Here is a 15,711-nt window from a genome sequence, read left to right on the forward strand (position 1 = left end):
TCAATATGGCTGCTATTCTTTTTACATATACTTCGAATAGCGTTAATGATTCCAAGAGAAATGGTGTGAGTTGCTATCAGTTTAATTGGGCCTTTACAGAGACGTGATACCTGTGTAACACAACCACACTGTTGAAATACACAAGGAGAGAGATCAAAGCCCTACACATGTACGCTATTACTTGTGTTCTGTAGGGGTCTTTGAAATCGTTGGCGGATAACTGGAATAGGCATTACAGTGGCTTAAGATGAGCTTGTCACTAAATAGATAATTGCACACGAGATACGTTAGGTTTTACGTTAACGTATTGTTGCAATATCTAGCCTAATATATTCCATGATGGGCGCTAGTTTGGGCACACAACTTTAACAGGCACCTATGTACATGGTAGAAATGGTGTGAGCTTAGATCACATGATGTTGCAATGATGTATTTGAACTTACGATAGTTTGAAAGAAACAGCGCTGTGAACAGTTAAGGATTCTGTAGACCGACAGTCAGTGGATTAAAAAGAGCACATTGAGGTGTATGTAAGGTAAGGCTCTTCTCAATACTGTTAATACCATGATTGCATAGACTTTATTACATGTACATAGTTTAAGGAATATATGGTATCAAGAATAGACACACAAGTGATCACAGTTCAAGGGTGTTTATTAAACTGAATATGCAGGTTCGAAAAACGCCTCATCTAAACCTAAAGCTAAAATGGGAGCAAGCTATGACCATCAAATGAAAAATAAGCCAGTCCTAGTGGCGTCTTGTTAAATAAAAAGGCCTATATTTAAAAACCAATCTCCAGTCCTTACAACTCAATACAAAATGAGTATGGGAAACATTTCCCAAAAAAAAAATAGTGTTTACAAATGATAAGTCAGCATGTGGTAGCCAGGGGGTCTCCCTTCCCTATGTTTTGAGCACAGGACAAGGTGGGACTCCTGAGCACAGCACACAGTCGAGCTTTCTCAGCACGAGAAAAAAGTCCAAGCTTCAGCTATCAGGACCTTCAGTGGTTAAGTGTCTTTTCTACACAAATTCTCTTGCCTCTGAGGAACTGATAACCTCCAAAAATAACAAACAAAAAGTTCCTTTCAACTTTTATGTTAGGTGATGCCTTTTCACCCCTAGAATCCCCTCTTCCGTGCTCAGATCCACACACAGTTCTTATCGAAATCAGGACCTTCAGAGGTTAGCTTTCTTGCTTCCTATAGCCTGATAGGTTCAACATAACAAAAAGTTCCTTTCGGATTGCACTTGTGGTGATGATTCTTCAACCCTTGGCCCCCCCTCTTCCAGGCGCAGACTCCTCTCGAATATCAGCCGCCCTTCCGTTGGGTTCACTCTGGCTTATATTCAAAATGATTTTTCGATTGCATCCACGTGTCGTTGGGGTGATGGCTTCTCACCTCTGGATCTCCCTCTTCTGGGCTCAGACCCTTTCCAATCATTTGCCTCCCTCCGTCGAGTTTAGTCTGGCTTTTGCAAAGATATTTTCTCCTTGGCATTCACAAATCTTAATGTCTTTTTAAACAGTTCACCATGGACATCCTTCTGTCAGGTTCACTTTTGTCAACACACAATTCCTTTTGCTTTCTCTTGATGTGGGATTCACTTCCCTTGCATTTTCAATGGTTTGTCGGTCAAAGACTCTAGACTGTAAAGGGATTTTTCGATGCCTATAGGACCACTTTGACGTTTCTTGGAAGCTCTCCTGCAGCCTTCTTGTATCAGTAGTTTCAATCACACAGGATCAACTGGAGTCTCTCGGTTACATGTCTTATTAACAAATCAATTAAGAATGAATGAATGTATAATGAAAAATTACAAAAGAAAATGTTCTTTTGCTGGAGGGGGCCGGGTCCCCCCAAAACCCTGTTTACCCTGGCTAAGAATCCACCCCAACTGCTTCCCCCCAAGATTTAACTCTATACCCCACCCCCACATGCATTTTCGTTATTTGTTTTTGTTATTTATTTTTCGTTATAAGTTCAATTTGTTATTTACTATTTGTTATATAGACTGTATACTAGTCTCTCGAGTGAGTACCCACGTGGTGCTGGTCCCCTCTGCAGCTGGTCTTCCCTTAACCTTTTAAAGTTCTCTCAACCTTTCTCAATGTGCCACTTTGCGACTTTCATTCAACACAGTTTGGTTTGTTATCGATTCTCCCCTTGACTCAACGGCTGTGATTAACCACTTGGCTTGCATTGTATCTGAAGTCAAGGCCGGTACCATGGTAGCAGGCATCTCCCTCAGTCCTGCTTATCAGCGTAGGCACGCTCTGTGTACCATTGACATCTGCTGCAACACACTTGAGCTATTGTTCGCGGTCTTGCTTTTCCTTCAACGGAGGACTTGCGGGTCTGGGTCGGAAAGGGCAAGGTCGCTTCTCCCTGTGTCGGCCTTTTGGTTCTCGCCGCCTTTCTCCTCCTCTTGAACAGCCATGCTTGAATTGCTGTCTCGTCGTGTGGTCTGCCTTGCTCGTATTGTGCTCTCATGCTCCACCTTTTATCCCTGTGGGGAAGGGAAAGAGCCGTCAGGTGTGTGTGATCCTGGTCAATTGCCTGAATTTGCCTGACCCTTGTGTTGGGACATGTCAGGTAAACGGCTTTGGTGTTTGTCCGTCGTCTTTCATGATATGCGAAAGTGTTTGTGTTGGAAAAGCGGGCAGTGGTAGAGTGTTGGAGTATCCTACGTGGTAGGTTGGGGAAAAGGTAGTAACCAAAGGGGATACCACGTCTCACCCGTCAGTGTCCCACTTCCACTCCCCGAGGACCGCCCATCCGGGTGATCCTCCCTCACTAGTCCACCCCCACGAACTGGATCCAATAGCAATGGCCGTGTCCTGGCCAACTGAATGACAGACCCCTGGGGACTAGTAAGGGAGACACCTTCCAGTTTCTCACATACCCTTACCCTATGCAAGGTGGATATCCCTATTCTTTGCCTATGTCCTATGTTGCTAATACCTGGAAGTGAATAGGGAAGAGAGATGCCCATGAGATCTTGCATATTCCACTGATCCGGTTTTGTCATTATAGATAGAGGTGGGGTGGTTGTACTGGTCTCTCTACAATAACCTATGCATTGGGATTTATGGTCTATGTTGGGTTTTAGGGTTTCAGACTTTTCCCAATTCCATATGTGAGTGTTTTGGGAGTAATAGTTTGCCTGCCAAGAACTCTGGGGTAGAAAATCCAGACAAGGAAGTGCAGTCTCCTGTAAAAGAGTAGAGAATGTGAGGAAGTCCGTCCCTAGAATAATTTCTTAGGGGGGGACCTGGAATGATGGCTGATGGTACTTCGCATGATTCACCCCAGATGTCAGTGCGTACAGGTATCTTAGGGTACACTTCGTTGTCCCCATGTACACATGTACCAATGACTAGGGCTGCGTCATCTAGGTCTTTTATTGAAAACAAATCAGCTTGCATAGCGTTTGTTTACTCCCTGAGTCAATTAAGGCCCCTACTTGTCTGTTGTTTATCCAAGCCTTTTCATAGTAAAATTCGGTTTGGTTTCTGACATACACAGATGCTAAAGGTCTCTGGCTCTTCCATGGGTTCTTCCCACTCTTCGCCCTTTAAACATCCTATTTCCATAGGTTTATCTTTTATATTCTTTGGGCAGTGTCTAGTTAAGCGTCCTGTTTCTCCACAGGAGAAACAGACTGGGGGAGGTGGCTTGCCCCCTTTTACATCCTCTATTCTACTTTCAACTTTGGTTTTCAAGTCGATCTTCCTGATCTCCACTCTCTCTCGTGTCACGCCTTCCTTACTTCGGAACAACCCCCCTGGTTCATCTATTCCCGAGTTGGAGGCCGGTGGACAGGGTTATGATCATTCGGTTCCTCCCAGCGATGGACTGAGTGGAAATGTTTAGCTGCCTCTGAATGGTTTTGTGCAGTTTCTATAGCTATTGCTAGAGTAGGTAAATTTAGTTGTAGAGTGGCCTTCTGCAAAAAGGGGGTAAGGAGTTAGTGAAATGTACCAAAGTCATCACTTCTGTCAGTTCTTCTAATGATTTTTCACTAATCCCAGGGTTCAATCTAATTGCCCTCAATTTCTGCCGATAAAAATTGCAGGTTTGCCGTACTCTTTTAAGCAGCCCTCCTTTGATGGATCGAAAGGTGGCTCCTTGGTAATGATTTAGTAGCTGATAGGAGGTTTTTAATTCGCCTCTCATGAGAGGGGCTATATAGCATATTTTAAGGTTCTCTTCCCATCCTAGTTGTTCAGCTAGGTGTTCGAATTTAGAATAAATTCCTAAATCTTCGCTTTCAAGATAGGGTTTAAGCACCCCCTGTAGTACTAAGGGCCTTGGTTGCAGTTCAATTAGCTTAGCTAAATTTTCTTGAAGTCTAATCTCGGCCTGCATCTGATGGGCTGCTAACTGGTCGATAACATTGACTAAGTGATGGGCTGCTAACTGGTCGATAACTTTGGCTAAGTCGGCCATTTCTTCGGATGGTGTAAGGGTTCCTTCTGTAGATGGTTCTGAATCAGAAAGGAAACTTTCAATTCTGACGGTTAAGGTCTTGAAACCATCAGACTCTTCATCTGTCGAAGCAATGGGCTCTGGTGGATTTATCCCTAAACCTGATGGTCCCGCAATGGAAAATGACTGGGTATTTTAAAAAAAGGGGGTTCGGAAGGAGTTGGATTCAGGGCACTAGTGCGGATGTAGGAAAAAAAGACGGTTGAACTTTTTTAATTAATCGGTTCCACAGTTGTATGTGGTAATGAGAGAGAGGAAGGGTATCTAGCAACACTTGGGTCTTAAAGAACAGATTCCATTGACCAGGTGGGATACCCAATTGAGAGAACAGCACCTCTTTTATTGTGTATACACGGTCAGAATCAAGGAGATCAACTATCTTATTTTCCCCTACCAGCGGTAGCACAATTATTAGCATGGATTTCCATTTTTATCAGTTGAATCACATTCCACTCCTGACACCATATGTAAGGGGGAAAATGTTTTTTCTAAGAGCGAACTCACGTCCCCTGCAAACTGTCTGTGGCCTAATACTAAAGCCAAATTCTTAGTGTAAACAATGATCAAGCGTGCTGTCCTGATGTAGATAACCACTTATCTCATTGAGATTCATATATAATTCTATGATGCTTATTAATATTTATATAAACAATAATTTCATAAAAAATAATTCAAATTACCATTCGATGGGTTAGTTGATCTCCTTGATTCTGACCGTGTGTACATATTTATTGTTCAAGTGGCCCAACACGTTTTGAGTATAACTCTTCATCAGGGGAGAGAAATTTCAATTTAATCTATAAAGAAAAGTAAAAAATAAACTCAATAAGTCTCATGGAAATACTTATACATACAGATGTTGTAATTCTAATACATTTTCAATTTCAGAAAACATTTTCTCATGATCATACAATACTTATATTTGTAACGACTTAACACAAAATGATTGCATTTCTAATCAATTTATAATTGAATGATGGTTCAAAATAATAACATGTAAATACCCTTCAATGTTATAAATCTGTGTTAAGTTAATGTTTGCCCTTCATCTCTTAGTGATTATCTGTACTATAGTGTAAAAAACACATTTGTATACTCATAAAGAAGGTGCTGACCTCCAATTTGTTCCTTATGTTGTCAAGTTTAGGCAAAGATACAACTTTCCAGTTGTATCCCCCTTGGGTTACCTCAGTCTTGAAAAAGATTCACTCTAATCTGAAAAAGACATAGTTTTTAACTTAGACATGTGTCACTGGGTTGTAAATATCCATGATTACAATGGTGTAATCTGTAAATGGATAAATGAGGTCTTACCCAAACGGATTCTCAGTAGGTTAAGAGCGTTTCCAGGAAGATAAGGTGCCAACTGCACTAGTGTATGTCCATGTGGTCTACCAATGCATCTGCAATGTGCCAAAGTAGGGTGTCCAGGCAAGGTTTTAAATCAATAGTTTCGAATAGCAAAAGTTATGAAACAAAAGTACAGAAAAAAAAAGTTTCAAATAAATGTTTTCATAGTAAAGGGTTTATTTTAATTTAGTATAGTTAAATAAGTGTTTTTTAAAAAACAGGAGTTTGGGGGGGACCCCCCCATCAAAATAAAAAAATAAAAATTCAAACTTTTTATTTTCGACACTTTTGTGTTGGAAATTTTTGTCAGTTGAAACGTTGACCTTCGAAACAGTCACTAGGAACCCCAAAGTAGATGATGACATTTTTTGAGGGGAGAGTAAAATACAGTACTATTAGCCTATACGGAGAGAAGAATTAGAAGTGGAGGAGTGCCATAAGGTCACTTCTTGACTTACTTGTGGTTTCTATGAAACTGGAAACAATGGTTCTCCCCAAGCCGCTGCTGTTGGCTTGTGAAGACTGTCGCTATTTATGCTGGCGGCTACCTCTGATGTCACCAGGCGCATGCGTAAGTGACATCACAGCCGAGCCCACCGTAATTGTTAAAACAAGATTGGGATTTTGTTGATAATAACGAGGGCTTCTGCTAAATGCATCTGCCCAGATGCTTTCAAAAGTCAACCACTGTGGTAACTCTGTTGACATGAAATTGCAGTTTCAGAAATCATTACTCCCTGTGATGTCATCACGCGTATGCGCGTGTGACATCACAGCTGGGTCCGCCGTAATAACTGAATTAGATTAGGGGTGCATTTTGAAAATACAACAGATTAAGTCATGTCCGCATGCATTGATGGTTTGCTTGAGTAACATACTTAGGTCTTATAGATAAAGGGGTGTAATAGTAGTGATGAGATTCACATATAGCAGTGACATCACCACGTGCATGCGCGTGTGATGTCACAGGCAATCGATGCTGCATTTATTAAACAAAGGGCCTTAGTGTATGTGGGCCTCCATGTTATTGTCACTGATGACCTAATTGTAAACTAAGAATAATCTGAAAATAAAAGTAAGACTAGGATGTCAACGTAGAGTTCCACTTTGTAGTGAGGTGTTAAAATGCTAATACTCGTAAGAACTGATTAACTGTAGGAACACAGGAACACATGTGTGCTCCCAGTGTAATGTAAAAATAAAACATAACCTCAAGCAATGGGTGTCATAAACCACCGAATTCGCCCTTTTTGGACTTCATGGTCCATGATGCACCGCGGCATGAATTCAGTGATCCTTCCAACATGGCCGACGGGCCTGAAACGCTGCGCTCTAGCCTTTGCGCGCAATGCTCGACTTCCTAGAAAACAGACACGCCCCCGCGGCTCTGCGCATCTCAACGCAACTGCTTGGAGTTGCTAGATGTGTGTTTCGAGTCCACTTCCCGTGCTATCTCCAGTTCCTTACCTTTCCTTTTTTCTTTCCTTTGTTTCCTGGAATCCCGTCCAACTCTCTCCTTACCCGCTAGCCCGTATCCTCTTTCCGGATTCGTCTTGTGCTCGGTCCTGTGGGGTTCCAGACACTCTCTGACCGTGGAACTCTTACCTCCTTCCTGGATTCACGACTACATTCCTGGATACTGAACGCCATCTGGCTAGGACAGCCGGCTACCTCACACTGGAACCCGAAGACTCGCGCCCCGGCCTGTACAAGTCTCGGACAGTGAGAAAAAAGGAAGTTGCACCCAAGAAGGTCACAAGCAAGGAAAAACAGGTGAGAAAAAGAGAAACTTGTGACAACGGGGCTTCAAAGTATAATGAAGCTAGATTTGCAGTGTTTAGTGAAGTAGTATAGAACAAAATAACCTACAACATTCCGGTTTAGAAGAATTATATCTTGGCGATTATTGCGATGTATATTGCTGATGTTCTCTAGACTAGTGGTCACTTACGTAAGGAACAGCCATATTCCTTGATATAGTTACCAAATCACCAGTAGGTGCCTGTGTACCAGTGGTAAATTTGTACAAGTTGCTGTGAGGAAAAAGGGACTGCAGTGCTTGAAAGGAGATTCTTTCAGAGTTTTTTGTGCAAGAAGACGTAAAAAACTACAATTGCCATGAGTCTTTGAGCGGCAGTTGGTTGGAATGAGGCAGGAGCAGCCAACTACTATTTAAGAGCTCCTTCGGCCCGTGCTGCCTGTTGGTGATTGTTGGCGTGGCAGGCACAGGCCAGAGGGAGCAGGGGTGCAGTCGAGGAACGTGGGGAAGTATTCCATGCAGGACGTGGGCTCGGCGGTGTATTCACAAGGAACGGGCCCGGCGGTGAAACGCTGTGAGCATAAGCAACCATCTCGCTGAAGCAGAGCAGAGCACGGAAGGGAGACCGTACAACGCGGGAGACATCGTTACCTGGGGAGGTGCCAACGAGCTCCTCCAGGCCTCAGTTAAGTGTTGCCATGAATTGATACGGTGCTTCGGAATGTTTTCTTTTGTAAGGAATGGAGATCGCTTTATTCAAAGAACTTGTGTATGAATCACGGCGCAACCGCGCTAAACTATGTGCGGCTTGGAAAACGCGCATGGGTTATGTCCAAGCAATATGAACACATGTTAGAACAATGCTAAAGTTGTCGGAACTGTTGAATATCCGTTAGGAGAGAAAGCTGTGATCTTGACCTAACATGAAGTAACATTATGTTTGTTTGTGGCAGCTCATTGTTTCATTTCATTTGTATCACGTCATTATGTTGCTAAGTCATGTTCTGTGTCGACAATATGTTCAGGTGTCACTGTAGGAGCGGTGAGGCACATGTTGAGGGGCATTACTAAGTAAGAAGTACTTGCCTGATGGTTACCTTCCTGGTGTAGGAGGTTACAAGTGTTATGTTACATTTCATTCATGCTAAATGTGCTTATGTTTGTGGCTTGCTCAGGGAACATATACAACAGCAAGTTGGAGAGTCAGTATTCTAATTAAGAAGGGTCCTGACTTTAGGTGCTAGGGTGAGACCAGTTAAGTTGCTTGTTCTATGTTTGTATGTTGTCCAGCCCCCCTTTTCCGGTTACCCCAAACACCCCCTGCCTATCCACAACCTCTCCCTAACTCTCCTTCCCCCTTAGGCTGCTTCGGGGTGCCTGTGTGTATAGCATTCAGGAGCTTGTGCCAACCAAGGTGGGAGGGGTCCACTACATTTGGCTTCTGTGGCTAGGAAGAAGTTGTGTGCTATGCCAGGGGTATGACAGTTGCTCAATGTCAAATGTAGAATCAATTGTCACCCCTCGGGGGCAAATGGGTATATTTAGAAATCTAACTCTAGTCTGCTTATCAATGGTTGGTTTGAACATAAATTAAATTGATCAGTGCATTGGGGCACATATGATACCTACATTTGGTCATACCCTTAAACTGGTCAGAGAGAGGTACATATGTAAACCAACAGGTGGTCAAATCAATCCAATACATCGTTCAGAGTTGGTGTAATGAGAATTGACAAATTGACAAGTATTTCTCTGTCTCATCTAGAGTTCACAATCTTTCAACAGTGTTTAATCTGGATACAATTCTACAACAACATTAGTACAGTATAGGTGAAAACGTCATATTAATGGAAGGGGCCCAGGTAGTATTCTTCATTGATCTCTAGCGGTGTCATGGCATCTAGTTTATGGATCTAAAATAATTCTTGTTGCAACAGCTTTTTGGGGTAAGTCACCCCCTCTAGTAAATGGGTGGATAACTTCCAGGATCACTACTCTTATTTGGGATGTGTTGTGCTGATTTTCTTTGAAGTGTCTATAGACCGGTGATTTGGTGTTAGCAGTTCTGATGTTTGACTTATGTTTGGTCCATCTGTCTTTGGCCCTCCGTGCTATTTTGCCAGCGTAGTACTTGCCACATGGGCAACGGACTGCATAGATGACATTTTTAGTCTCACATGTTGCGTAACTTTTAAGAGATTTTTTTTGCCGTTATTAGGATGCCGAATATGGTCACCCTTGATGATACTAGAACAATGTTGGCACTTGACACAAGAAAATGTTCCACATTTTTGCTTCTTCAGGGGACTGTCCCAGTTTTTTGGGTTTTTCAGCTATGATCAGTTTGTCCTTAAAGTTATTTCCTCTTTTGTAAGCCAGCATTGGTGGTTCCGCGACTAGTCGGTTGAGATTGGGGTGGGATTTGATGAAATCCCAGTGTTTATGGATGATACGCTTGATCTGGTAACTCTGGCTTGAATATTTAAGCGTATGAATTAGGCTTCTGTTTTCCTTCCTTGTGCTGCCTTTCAGGAGTTCCTTACGTCTTAGTGCTTCCGTCCTCACGACTGCCTTGTCTAGTGTGTCCTCTGGGAAGCCTCTTTCCATGAATCTTAATGTCATGTCGTTGTAATCTTGTAGTCATTTTTAAGAGTTCAACGTGATTATCTTAAGCCTCAGAAGTTGGCTATACGGAAGATTTTCTTTCAGGTGTTTAGGGTGGAAACTGCTGAAATGTAAAGTGCTGTTCATGTCAGTGGGTTTCCTATAGATCTTAGTGTTAAAGACTGCTCCTGTGAGTTCAATGTTGACATCCAAAAAGTGTATTGATGGATTCCTGATTTCAATGGTAAATGTTATTCCGTCATTGTATCCGTTAAGGTCGTTGAAAAATTGGAGTAATTCTTCCCCTGTTCCTGCCCAAATTCCGAAAATGTCGATATATCTTTTCCAACATTTAATTTTCCTTTTCCGTGGTTGTTTTTCCAGCACATGTGTGCATTCAAAGTAATACATAAATATGTTTGCATATACAGGGACTACGGAGGAGCCCAATGAGGTGCCAGCTACCGATGGTAATATTGTACATTGAACCTGAAATAGCTATTGTATAGTATGATATTGATCAGTTTGATTGCAAAAACCTTGTGGATGTTGGTGTCTTTGTGTTTTAGTAAGAACCATTCCAGAGCTTGTATTCCTTTATTGTGGAGTATGGACGTATAGAGGCTATGCACATCCATTGTGAATAACAGCAAATTAGGTTCTTCACAGACAAGTGTACCCGAAGTCTGTAAGAAGTCTGTTGTGTTTTTGAGGAATGTGGAAGTTGCTTGTACCAGTGGTTGGAGTGCAGCATCCAAATAAATTGCCAAGGGTTGAAACACACTTTCAGTTCCTGCCACAATTTGTCTAAATGGAGGGCCCGTACTGTTCTTGTGTATTTACGGCAATGTGTAAAATACAGGTGTAACCGGACATTTTTTAATGAGGAATTCACAGGGTTTTTTCGTGATCCAGTCCATTTCCGATGCTTTATTTATGGTTTCCTTGATGATTTCTTTAATAGACTTAATTTTGTCCTTATCCAAAGTTAAGTATGTTCTGGGGTCTGTGAGTAATTTCATATAACCATTGGTGTAGAGAGAGGTATCCATAATTACCAGGGCTCTGCCTTTATCTCCTTGCTTCATTGTTATGGTGCTATCATCCACCAATTCTTTGATGTTCTTCAGTTAATGTTTTCTAATGTTGCTTCTGTGTGGTGTGTCATATTTCAGAGGTCTTAGATCTCTTGTGGTTTTCTGTTTGAACATATTGATCAAAGGATGGTTGATTTGTGGATGAAATGTACTTTTGTTTTTCATCTCAAGAAATTCATGAATTTTCGGCTCCTGTGTTGTCTCTTCCAGATTTTCAAAGATTGCTTCCAGCTCCTTTTTCCTAATCAATTTGAAGAGATTAACCTATTCCTCAAACAGAGTAGTTGTCATGATGCCTACCTCCGGGGACCCAGACCAAGTCCAGCAACCCCGGAAGCAGGCATCAAGTTAACCCAAGCAAGCCCAACAACCCCCTCTAGGGGCTATTTGGAGCTAGGTTAGCGTAACAGAACGCGAAGCCTACCCACAAATTCCCACCCGGGCGTTATGGATACCTCAGAGACTGACCAATTGGCCCAATTACTAGGGGAACTGAGGGCTGAAGTGCATTCCGCCCGTCAAGAAACCAATGCTCTTAGGAGAGGACTGATTTTGTCAAAGGAGCGAACTGATGACCTTGCTAGGTAACTATTGCAAAGCCAGGCTGGACAAGCACCCCTACCTGGTTCCGGGGGAAATCCAGCTCCTGTGTTATCGAGTAACCCTGTGCAAATAAACCTACCAGGACATATTCCATTAGCCCCACCTGAACGCTTTGCCGGAGATCCTAAGAGGTTCGCCGTGTTTATGAACCAATGCCTATTGCACTTTTAATGCAGACCTGGAGCCTTCCCAAACAATCAAGCCTTTGTATTGTCATATCTCAGTGGCAGTGCAGCCCATTGGTCAATTCCACTAGTTACTTAGGATGACCCAATTGTTCGGGATTTTCAGGGCTTTCAAACTAGCATGGAAAGACTATTTGCCCGGCACTCCCAAGGACAGGCCCTGGATAACAAACTTTTGTCCCTACGACAGGGTAACCAGGACCTTCTATCCTACATCGCGACCTTTAATAGGTTAATAGTGGAAACTGGATGGCCTGAGGTAAAACTAATCACGTTATTTCATCGAGGGCTTCGAGGAGAACTCAAGGATGTCTTGGCTCAAGTCGTGAACCTACCTCAAGACTGCGCGGAATATATAGACTTAGTGGTCCAGTTAGATCACAGACTTCAGAACAGAAAGGCTGATCGAGCCAAGTTTGAGAATCAGGTGTTGGTCAAAACCCACGCTAACCTCAAAGGAGCAGATGCTTCAGAACCCATGCAAATCGGAGGTGTCAAAGGACCCTTAACCCAGAAGGAAAGAGAAAGGAGACAGCAAATGCAATTGTGTTTATATTGTGGAACTTCTGGACATTTTCTACTGGATTGCACTGTAAAACCACCTAAGAAGGTGGTAGGAGTTGCTGATAAAAGCCATATGGAGTCAGACTCGGGAAACGACCACGCCAGACAAGCGTAGAGGTCCGCTTGCCTAGCTTGAAGAAGGATACTCAGACCTCGCATTTCATCATACCAATGGTCCTCGTAGATCCAGGGCAGCCATTGCGTATGCATACAGTAAGTGCATACATTGATAGCGGGGCCATAGGAAACTAGGTGGACTATGAATTGGCTTCCAGGATGAATCTACCTCTCTGCCGAAAAACCACCTCAGATGTCATCACCACAGTCGATGGAACTGAAATTGCCTCTGGGCCCGTAACTCATTCCACTGCAGAGATGACACTATTGGGTCAAGATGGGCATCGAGAGACTATTGTGTTTGATCTAATCAAAGCCCCACAGTTCCAAATAATACTGGGGATACCTTGGTTGGAAACACATAATCCTTGTATTGATTGGCGAGAGAAGAGAATAACCTTCCCGGATTGTGCACAAACCTGTTACCCAAAGAAAAATCAGAACGCAGGCCTGGCCACAGTAACCACAGCAGTCATGCAACTACCTCCAGAATACCAAGAATTCCAGGATGTCTTCCAAAAGGAACAGGCAAACACCTTACCTCCTCACAGATCGTACGATTGTCAAATCAATCTCATACCCGGTGCACAACCCCCTTGTAGCAGGATCTATGCCCTTACGGAACCTGAGAACCTTCACCTATGACAATACTTAGATCAGTACCTTGCCAATGGCTTTATTCGCCCATCCAAGTCCCCTGCATCTTCAGTTTTGTTCTTCGTACCCAAAAAGGAAGGTGATCTCAGAACGTGCACAGACTACCGCGCATTGAACCAGATAACTGTTAAGAACCGATACCCGTTGCCTCTGATCCCTGAACTACTAGACCAAGTGAAGGACGCTTGTATATACATTAAATTAGATCTCCGGGGGGCATACCATCCGGTACGTGTAAAAGAGGGCGACTAATGGAAGACTGCTTCCACACTAAGTATGGGTTATTCGAATACCAGGTGATGCCTTTCAGGTTGTGCAATGCACCAGCAGCCTTCCAATACTTCATGAACGATGTCCTTCGTGAACTCATTGACGTTTGTGTTGTCGTGTATATCGATGATATTCTAATATACTCCTCTTCAGTATCTGACCATGTGAAGCACGTCCGAGCAGTCCTTGAGAAATTGCGCCAGCACAAACTATATGCAAAACTAGAAAATTGCATTTTTCATGCCACAGAAGTTGAATTCCTTGGGTTTATCCTGACCCCAAAGGGAGTCCGAATGGACTCACGGAAGGTGGACGCAATCCTTAAGTGGCCATCACCAAGTTCAGTTAAAGGAGTACAAAGCATGCTCGGCTCTGCCAATTTCTACCGCAGATTCATCCCAGATTTTACCCATGTCGTACATCCCATCACAGCACTCTTGCGAAAAAATAAACGCTTTATGTGGACTGAAGAAGCTGAAAATGACTTCCAAGAGCTGAAAGCGAAATTCACGTCTGCACCTCTGTTAAAGCACCCGCGCCCTGAACTTCCATACATAGTGGAAACTGATGCATCTAGTCTAGCCATGGGAGCTGTCCTGTCTCAAAAGGACCCTGAATCTGGACAGCTTCATCCAGTAGCATTTTGGTCCAGAAAGTTCTCGGCACCCGAGTTAAACTATGCGGTTACCAACAAGGAGTTATTAGCCATTAAATCCGTCTTCAAGGCTTGGCGGCACTATCTTCTCGGTGCCAGGCATACCATTACTGTGATCACCGGAACTTACAGTATTTAAAAACAGCCAATGCCCAATCGTCATGTCAACTCTGATGGGCATTGTTCTTTGCCGAGTTCGATTTCGTGATAACCTATCGACCAGGTTGTAAGAATGGTAAAGCAGACGCCTTATCCCGCATAGGGATGGGAGAGGCAAAAGTGAACCCATAGCCAGTACCGATAATTTCAGAACAAAGGATTCTTGGCATGACTACTGTACAGACACTAGAGGACCTTCAGGTAAAGATCCAGCAACTCTTTGATCCTACAGCCCTGTAGGACTGGGTAAAGAAAGGCCCCGACTACTCTGTCACCAATGATCTGCCTTATTACCAAGGGCGGCTATTTCTGCCACACAAGGACCTACAAGAGCTAGTCATTTCCCGTTATCATGATACCCTAATGGAGGGGCACCCAGGTATTGCAAAAACTGAAGCTAAAATTAAAAGACAATTCTGGTGGCCCACCTGGCGAAAGGATATTAAATCATTTGTGATGTCTTGTGGCATTTGCGCCCAAAACAAAAGTCAAAAGAAAAAACCAGCTGGACTCTTACAACGTTTAGACATTCCGCCTACACCATGGCACACCTTATCATTAGACTTTATTACCGATCTACCTCCTTGTAATGGGTTTAACACCATTCTAGTTATTGTGGATCTTTTTTCCAAGATGGCCTACTTTATTCCTTTAAAAGGACTACCTTCAGCCTCAATCCTGGCCAAAGAATTCCTCGAAAACATTGTTCGCATACATGGATTTCCGTCTGTGTTGGTCTCTGACCGGGGCATTCAATTCATTTCAAATTTTTGTAAAAAATGCTGTCAATTGGCACAAATCGATGTGAGGTTATCGACCAGTCACCACCCCCAGACCGATGGTCAAACGGAGAGGACCAACCAGACTATCGAACAATACCTGCGTTGTATGTTACATCAGACGGAGAGTAATTGGAAAGACATTCTTTGGATCACCGAATATGCATACAAGAATTCAGTACACTCTGAAACTGGACAAAGCCCCTTTTATACCTTATACGGGCACCATCCTCGAACCTCAGAACTTGACTCACCCCAAGACTTAGAAATGCCCGCAGTGGACCATCTGCACGCTACGATTACACAAGCCTTTATGGAAGCAACTACACATTTAAAACAGGCGAAAGAAAAATACAAGAAAGATGCTGATCGGCATAGAAGTGATTCTCCACAATACCAAATAGGGGACCAAGTAT

General features: G+C 43.1%; 1 long non-coding RNA gene across 1 annotated transcript in view; it reads right to left on the reverse strand.

Annotated features, from left to right (window-relative positions):
* LOC138492665 (uncharacterized) overlaps positions 1 to 15,711 on the reverse strand; it is a 68,252-nt gene that overhangs the window by 18,964 nt on the left and 33,577 nt on the right. The window contains exon 3 of the long non-coding RNA XR_011276244.1: positions 5,177 to 5,293. This is a non-coding gene — a long non-coding RNA (uncharacterized lncRNA). The remainder of the gene's footprint in view (positions 1 to 5,176; positions 5,294 to 15,711) is intronic.

The sequence above is a fragment of the Ambystoma mexicanum genome, chromosome 10 (genome assembly GCF_040938575.1).
Source record: "Ambystoma mexicanum isolate Mex_15411 chromosome 10, UKY_AmexF1_1, whole genome shotgun sequence".
Taxonomy (NCBI): domain Eukaryota; kingdom Metazoa; phylum Chordata; class Amphibia; order Caudata; family Ambystomatidae; genus Ambystoma; species Ambystoma mexicanum.